General features: G+C 34.2%; 1 long non-coding RNA gene across 3 annotated transcripts; it reads right to left on the bottom strand.

Annotated features, from left to right (window-relative positions):
• Positions 1-5403: 5403 nt before the first annotated feature.
• On the bottom strand, positions 5404-6969 carry LOC106404989. Of its 3 annotated transcripts, XR_001281212.3 has the most exons (5): positions 6275-6950; positions 6136-6189; positions 5923-6035; positions 5705-5768; positions 5404-5621 (listed from the first exon to the last, which is right to left on the bottom strand). It is a non-coding gene; the product is annotated as an uncharacterized LOC106404989 (long non-coding RNA). The 3 variants fall into 3 exon arrangements; XR_002654063.2 differs by having other exon boundaries at positions 5923-6189; positions 6275-6969; XR_007317236.1 differs by lacking the exon at positions 6275-6950 and having other exon boundaries at positions 5923-6268.
• Positions 6970-9408: the final 2439 nt, after the last annotated feature.

Genomic DNA, 9408 nt, shown 5'->3' with positions numbered 1-9408 from the left:
GGAAGAGAGAGAAGAAGAGAGAGAAAAAGAGAGAGACGGCGCAGGAGGAAGAGAGGTCGACGGCTAGGGTTTTCGGCCTCCGGGAATTCTCTGCAGAGCCTCGCTTCAGATTTGTGATGAGACAAAAGAAGGGGGCTGCAGCTCTTTTTATAGGAAGGAAGAAAGGAACCCTAGGTTTTTGTCAAACGGGCTGTAGAGAAGCCCATTCCTTTATGAAACTTTTTGGGCCAGGAACCGGGCCGGTACAGTGGCCGCACCAGAAGTTTCAAAGAAGAAACTGCTCTTGGAGGATTACCACGGCCACATTTTGGATACCTTAAGAAAGTAACCAATCCTGAGTCTATGATACCAAAATACTCTGTCAAAGTCTCACCAATAAAAAATAAATAAACACCACGCACAACCCTCAAAATCAATCCATCCAAAAGCAAACTCCGCCTCTGACAAGTTGGTCACCAAGAGGAACCATCATCTTCACAAGAAACAACCGCCATCTCCAAAGTCCCCCACAACATCAGGAACAAACCCCCTAACTGACTCTACAAAACCTTTTATCTAAATCTTTGACTATTTTACGAAATCCTAAGTAGCTTCTTTGTCGTCCTCTAGCAGAGATAACCATTGTTAAAGCCGGTCATGACTCATCTGCCACGTCATAGACCACACCACACGCTGCGTCAAAGACTACACTACACACCACATAGAGGAAGATATGTGCCTCTGGAGAAACAAATTTGCAATTGTTCCGGCATTAAGATCCGAAGCAGAAAAGTATAAAGGAGAGAGAGGAGGCTCTCACGGACCGACAAGAGACACCCGAGACCGGAGAAGACCTTCAGAGCTGGAAAACGATAGAAAACTCTAAAAAGAAAATGAATGGCACGTGATATATACTCTCACTGAGTTTCTTGAACATAATGTCAGTTTAAAATGATCTAAACCATAATCCACGTTAAATGCAGTGTATGTTATTTTGGATAGTATAGTTCAGACTCAAATATACTTATTTATTTCGAATAGTATAAGATATTTAGCAAAAAATGAGCAATTACAAGATTATATATGTATATTTAATATAATAAACATAAAATTTGGTACAAAATATGAAAAAACAAATTTATATTTTCCATAAGAATTGATAAGTCAAATAAATATAAAAACTTCTTAAACATCCATTGAAAAATAAGAGAGGAAGCATAAAACTTGACACTCTTTAGATATATTTAAACATCTTAATAAAAATCAACTACCAAAAAAAAAGTCAACTACCACTCTCTCTCCATCTTTGATCATTTCATACCTACTGATGGTGGTACATCTGGAAAGCCAGGAATGATAAACTCTTTAGAGGTATAGACAGAGACCCATTAGAGCTGGTTAGATATGCAGAAAGTGAATGTCAAGCCTGGTTTGATGCGAATGAAGTGCCACAACTGGGGATACAGGAAAGCAACACTGAGGAACCCCAAGTCTTAAGCTTAGGGAATATTTGCTTGCTAGATGGATCATGGACATCTACTGATCACTTCAGTGGATGTGGATGGGTGTGGATGGACAATGGGAGCAACATACAGCTTATGGGGACAAGAAATATCACCAGACGCGAATCAGCCCTGCATTCGGAACTTGAAGCACTGCGGTGGGCAATGGAGAATATGCTCCAACACTCGACATGCCAGAGTTTTGGGACAGACTGCAAGGACCTGATCGCAATGTTAAAAGAACCTCATGCTTGGCCAAGCTTTGCGACGGAACTGGAGAGGATAGAGACGCTTCAAATATGCTTCCCGGAATTCAGCATCATTCATGTACCAAGAGCGCGCAATCAGACTTCAGACTTTTTAGCTAAAACTACGAGATCCTTCCATAGGGAGTTACTTTTTATTGGTTGTTCTATTCCGGTCTGGTTACCTAGACCACCTCTAGCTTGAGTAATAGAATGACTTTCGACGTCAAAAAAAAAAAAAAAAAAGATAGGTTCTTTAAAGTACTCAAGACAAGTTGAACATTTTCTTATACAATTTTTCCCACTAGCAAACATATTATACTAAATGTGTCTACACAATTTTATCATCTGGTTGTTTAATTTACTTTTTTGGGTACCAACACATCTATTCACGTTCAGAAAATTGACCTGCTACTTGGTATGGTCTTCTGCGTGAAATGTCGAAAGGTTTTTTCTGCCCATGCATCATCGTTTATAAACTTCATTTATTGTTCAAAACATTCTTCTTATTGTTTGTAAATCAAGAGAATATGGAGAAATCCCATGGGCTTTCGATGGTTGCACTTATAGTAACATTCGCCATGATTTACTTTGTTCAAGCTCAGCAAGGTACGTAATAATCCACATTTTCATGTTAATGTTAGTATCGTTTTTTTTTCCTACAAGAAAAACACTTGACACTTTTGGTATTCTCGATCATTACAAAGAAAAAAGGAAACTATTTAAGCCCGGTGGATTGGCATAGTCATAGTGGTTGAAAACGTTTCTGAGATCATATAGATTGTCGAAGGGGTTTACGCTATTAAAAGAAATATATATATATTTGGCAGTTCAACCATTGTTGGTTGAACAAAAATGGGTTCAAACCATTTTAAAACCAGACCGATCCTATAGTTGGACCAGGTTCGACAATAAACCGATCATGTAGCCAGGTTGGGTCTGATAACTGGTTCAATCATGAACCGGTCACATAATCGGATTAGGTCTCAAAGCTATTGAACTGAATAAAAACTATTAAAACCATCAAAAATTCATAAACCATTTATATAAACAAAAAATTAGTTTATATTCACAATGTTTTATATTTGAAATTTATTTATATTTTAATTATGTATTATATTTACCAACCTTACTTAAAAATTTATATAGTATTAGAATATTTTAATCTAAATTATTCAATCAGGTTTGATCCAGTCGAACCATATTGAACTGTGATCCAAATATTTTCTGGTTCAGCTTTTCGTCCGGTTTTAGAAACACTAAACATGTCAACGAAAATTTTATCCATGTCATCTAACTGTTATCGGATGCATATCTCTTCTCCGTAGCTTTATTCCTTACTAGGGGTTGGTCCGCCCTACGGGCGGATGATTTAACACTAAAACTATTTTATATTAATATATTTTTTTTAATTTTATAAAAAATTGAAATTTAGTTTATTTTAAAATAATAAATATTCTAAAATCATATTGTGAATTTTATTAATTTTTATTGGTTTGAGTTGAAAATACCACTAACATTGTTTTTGTCAAAGAACAAAAAATTATTAAATTAAAAATTAAGAAAAATGTAATGATTTTATATTTTCCTTTTTATATAGTTGAAGAAAATCTAAGTAAGAATAAAAAATATATTTCCCTAAAAGTATCAGATTTTATTATCATTACAATAACTAATTTTCTCACGATAATAAATTAATACATCCACCTCCAAGCTAAATAAACTGAAAATCAAATGGAATGCGATAATATTGTAAAAGTTGTATTTTAAAGTAATATATAAACAGATTCAATATTTTCATAAACAATAATTAGTATATAGTATGAAACAAGAAATGATGTTTTATAATATAGTAGTTTGTCCGCGCTACGCGCATAGTGTTGATTATGATGTTTTATATTTGTTTGAAGTTTTGGCTGTTCATATGGTAAGTAAATAAGTGGTTGTTTGGTGTGACAAACGTTATTGGCAAGTTTTCCATCGGTGGGTGATTTGTTATTTTCGGCTTGTAGTGTGCGTATCTGATGTTGTTGCCATTTGTAGAGTGGGGATGTTCTTATTGGGGGCAGTCACAGCACAGTTGAGATACATATGTTTTTCTATTTTTATCATTCAGAATTATAATTTTTATGTGAGGCCTGTGTGAGAGAATATTTTTTTGTTAAATGCGAGATGTGTATATTTGGTGAAAGAAGCAGACGGAAACTAAATGCTTGTTTGGAAACAAATAAGTATAAAACTTTATGGATTGAACTTCATATACAATACACTTTTTTTTTTTTTGCATTAAAGGTGCTAATATTATGGATTTGACACTGTTCAAGTGAATGGTTATGTTCTTAGTCTCACTGCATAGACAGTAGGAGGACAGTCATTTTTTTTTTTTTTTCCGTCAATGTTTTTTTTAGATTAAATAAATGGGCCAAGCCCAGTAATCGGCCAAAGCCCGAGTACATCATAAACCATCTCAAAGCCCAAAATCCAACATGCTTAACAAAAAAACCTTAATGGGCCCTCGCCCAAGACACAGAAACCGGACGGTCTGGTCGGATAGGCAGTCAAGGAATCAGGACACGTGGAGAGATCTGCTCCATTCACGCGAACACGCGTTGCAACCGCATCAACTTAACCGCCTCCGCCTCTACGCCGCCGGAGCAACACCATCAAGACCCGCGTTCGTCGGAGCTGTGAGACAGACAAGCCTCCAACGAACCCATAACCGTTCTTCACCGCACTGTCTTCACGCCGGCGAGTTCCATCGAACATCGAGATCTCCACCGACTTTGAATCACTTCAAACCCTAGACAAGCGAAACCGAGAACCTCTGATTTCTTCCCTTTAAAACCGTCACCATCGCCGGAGAGCTTCATCGTCGAACGATATCTCATCCGCAGTGACCCAAACACCCACCTTAACGGCAACCTCGCCGACCTTGAACCAACTCAAACTGGTAACCTTAACCCAAAATACACCGGGTTTCTCAAAGGCAGCGTGGAGCTTCGGAAGCCTCCACTCTCCATAATCAAAAGCCGGCGAAGGCGGATCTGAAGAAGACTCCCCTTCCCGAAAGCAAAAAGCGGCGACGGTGGATCTGAGTGAGCCTCCACCTCCCGCGTAAAACCGAGGCTGACGGATCTGTATAAGCTACCATCTCCCGGACCACCATCACAACTACGCATGCACGACTCTCCTTCTCCACCGTGGACCTCCAATCGAACGCGTCATTACTCCAAGAGCCGAGCCACCGCTAGGGGTAGATGCGGAACCAGAGCTCTGACAAGGCAATCGCTGGAAGGACGGCGGAGAGAGGACTAATAAGAACAACTTCGGCAAAAGAAGAAGGTCTCCGGTGACGGCACGGACGCTCACGCGCCGGCCGTTCACCGGATCAAAAGTAGATCTCTTTTTCTCTCTCTCTCTCTCCTAACCAGCGCCCCACTTTTTTTATAAGATGAAGATTTAAGACAGTCATTTATCAATTGATAAACTGAGTTTGAATTATGAGTACAACACATTTTCCAAGTTTGAGAGGAGTGTCTGAAGCGACACTGCCTATGTATGAGCTTATTGCTGGGTGTCAGCTTATAACAGGAAGTTAAATGAAAGGGGATTTGCTACAGATTCAGTTTGTACTCGATGGGAGTGGGTCGAGAAGAGTAAATAAAAAGATAGAACTCTGTGTAGCTTACTTTGGTGTTAAATCGATAAAATTAAAAAAAAAACAGTACAAATGATTTTTAAATAGAATGGCTTAATATAAAAAGCCATGCATTAATAAAACTGGGAGTAGAATTCAGAAAACATAAAACATAAAAGTTAGGCTGTTCAATTATTATAGAGGACACCGCCGTACTTGGAAACACTTTGCCGGTCACTTCCGTCGGTGCCACCTAAACTGCAGTGAGTGATGTATATAATTATTTAGAATCTGTTTTAGGCGATAGTTATATTGGGAGTATCATCCGTCAAAAAACTTACCGTACAGTGGAGGCAAACAGTTGAAGACTTGCCGTTTGTGTCTTTATCAAAATAATAATGAGTCCTAGATAGAGCATTAAGAAATAAGCATCATGCAACATTTTGGAGCATAATTAAGAGTTCATATAGCATGCACCAAAGGAAGGTTTAGGAAGAAGTAGAAAATAGAGGTCGGTTGTATATTGTTGAACAACCAAAATGAAGCGAAAAGAGTTTACCTCATACGAATTTGAGGTTGATGCTAGTGGCAAAAATGGTCCTAGGTTGCACATCTAAGCTTTCCAACATCCCGTGACGAACTGCCAAAGACTCTAAGACATACGTAAATTCCCTGCAAAATATAGGAAAACGTTACTAATATAGAGATGGGATAGAATTCAAAATTGTACACCGTTCGAAGAGCATGCCCTGCTGCTCCAAGAGGGTTATACCAGGAGCGTCCGGTTACGGTACCATAACTGCTCTTTCTGCACTTTCTTTTGGTCCTGCAGTGAATGGTAAGGTGACTCAGTTTACTGTAAACAACATGAGTAGTAACATGGAGTAATATCAATATGTTCCCTGACTTACCAATTGATGAGTTTAGGTTGATGAATATTTCCATATAGTCAATATTTGTGACTCCTAAGCTGTTTTTGGTAGCTGAGGCTGGTGGCTGCATGTGTAGAGGAGGGCCTGGAAGGACCATAAGGTGCTCTGAAAACACTGATGCTGGAAAGAGTAGGTTGGCATCTTCCTTACTGTTTCTTGAAACTAATCAGCTGTCCCTGATCCGTCTGAAAGTGTTTACAGACAAAACATAAATCATTAACCAAGCTAAGAAACTCAAAGTAGATTCAGTTTAATAGTAACCAAAAAGGCTGTCTGATATTTATTAAACTAAAACGGGAATCAACGGGCCAGCCTTCGGATCGGAAAGGTAGATTTTGGAAATTGTTGTAAGCGTCGGTTTGGTAAGGTATCGTGCAATAGAGGATAAAAGAAACTATGAGCTCTCTCTGACGCATGACGACAATATATATGCAATAGCTACATTTCACAGAGAAACCAAAGAATCGCCATTCAATAACATAGTAGGGATAATAGATTGGCAGGTATTACATAGGTGAGTTACTGCCATCAAGTAAAGTCGGAGGAAGAAGAGCCGTCGAACGGATATGCGGAGTCACTTGTAACGTCAATTAGATTTTTCAGAAGGGGCTTCTTTCTAATTTAAATTATGGGTCAAATATGTTCTCCAGAATGGGCCGCTATTTAAGTTAAATTTAAAACATGAGACGCGAAGGCTGGCCATAAAGCCTTATGTTACGAAGACAAACGTTTTGGAACTTTATAGAGCTGATGTGTCCAAATTTGCTCCAGTGCTGACGTGGACGCCTGCGAATAGAGCACAATGCAACTTTATATATAGAAGACTAGGGATTAACCCGGACTACGCCCGGGATTTTTTATTTTTTCTAATTTAAGTTGTTAAATCATTTATATTTAGGTTATGATATATATTTATATAAATATTAAGATGCATGTCATAATTAAAATTTGTTTTTAAATTTTAACACGTTAAATTAACATATTTTTTACTATTTAAATATTTTTTTATAATTTTGTTGGCTGTCTAGTTATCATATTTAGCAAAACTATATGTTGAGTGTTGGAATAAATGCTTTAAATATTTAATTAAACTGCAGAATATTTTTGGATCGACCACATGCTCAACAATCGATTGATCCGTAAAAAGATGGTCGATCTCCTTGGCCAGGTAAGTACAATTTTAGCAAAAATATCTTTGATTTTGAAATATTAAGTATATAACTATTCTTTTGAATATTGTTTATGTAAATATTTTTTGTGATGTTTGAATTTGTGATGTTCGTATACTTAACCTAGATGATATTGATGTTTAACAATTTATTGTTTTCTGGAAATAGAAAATAATGATATATCAAAACATATCTAATACTTTTTAAATGATAGTATAATGTAAATTACATCCATTATTTGAAAATAACCATTTGTTGTTTTTATTTTTTTTTTAAATCAGAAATTATTTTAATTTAAAAACATTATTCATATATAATATAATATTTTAAGTTTGGAAGATTAATCTATATATATAAACTATGTATATTTTTTAAAAAATAATTTAAGATATTATATATTGAGTAACTGAATAAAAGCTGAATTTCTTATCTTGAAAATCAAATATTTATATTTTTGTCTTCACGTTATACTCACCAATCCATCATTGATATTTCTAACTCTGTATGTTTTTTAAAAAACTTAGTTTTAAGTAATAAACGAATTGAATAAATTAAATTCATCACCTATAATGTTCTGTAAACTATATTTGAAAACTCTCTAAAATTATATTTTAAGCTTAATATTACTATTATTTAATTTAATTTATTTTAAGCATAATATATGCTAAACCAACTTAAATTATATTTACAATAGGATCATCCTAAACCGGTTAATAAACCAAAAGCAATACTAAACCAACATTAACCAATACCTGATTCGGCGAGGAAGAAAGTGTTTCGGGATAAACGCTTGAATGAATATTAACAATAAAATTCTAGATTAGATTACTTTAAATTTGTAAGAATACCTTTGAGTCTATGAAAAGCAATTCAATTCTCATGAATAAGTTTGGCTTTTGGAAGTTGCGGGTTTCCCAATAATGAATCCACCTAATAAAAAGTTCGTTGTTATAAAAAATCTCTTTCAAGGTCATTAAAGATTTTTGGGACGGCATGAGTTGATGGTGGAACTATTTTTTTGCTCGAGTGATTTGAAGTTTTCCTTGATAGTGTGAGGTTGATGTTGATGGAATAATGAGTTTTATAGGGACTTTCTTGATGTAAACTATACATTTTTATTTTTTTTGTTTAATGTGGTATTTCTATTTTTATATAATTTACTACCATTTTAAGATAGATGTACATTTTAAGATAGATGTTTAAATCTTAATGTACTTTTTCTATTTTTTAAAATGTTTATTTCCATTTCTTATATTTTTTTTACGTAATATCTATATTTTATATTTTAAAATAGATATTTAAATCTTAATGTACTTTTTCCACTTTTCAAATTGTGTATTTACTTATATTATATATTTTACATTTTAAGATAGATGTTTAATGCTTAATGAACTTTTTCCATTTTAAAAAAAAAAGTTGTGTATTTACTTATTATTATATAGATAATTCATATATTATATATTTACATTATTTACTTATTATTTATTGATAATTCATATATTATATATTTAATGCTTAATGTTTATTTCCATTTCATGACTTTTTATTTACTTAATATCTCTATTTTACATTTTAAGATAGATGTTTAAATCTTAATGTACGTTTTCCTTTTTTTTTAAATTGTATATTTCCATTTGTTATACTTTCTATTTACGTAATATCTATATTTTAAATTTTAAGATATATTTTTAAATCTTAATGTAATTTTCCATTTTTTAAATTGGGTATTTACTTATATTATATATTTACTTATGATTTATGTTTCTTTATATTGTGTATTTCTATTTCTTATACTTTCTATTTACTAATAATTTTATATTTTAAGATAGATTTACATTTTAAGATAGATATTTAAATACTAATGTACTTCTTCCATTTTTTTAAATTGTGTATTTCCTTTTCTTATACTTTCTATTTGGGTAATATTTATATTTTACATTTTAA

The sequence above is a fragment of the Brassica napus genome, chromosome A1, assembly GCF_020379485.1.
Source record: "Brassica napus cultivar Da-Ae chromosome A1, Da-Ae, whole genome shotgun sequence".
Classification (NCBI taxonomy): domain Eukaryota; kingdom Viridiplantae; phylum Streptophyta; class Magnoliopsida; order Brassicales; family Brassicaceae; genus Brassica; species Brassica napus.
This window is presented reverse-complemented; position numbering and strand designations above follow the sequence as displayed.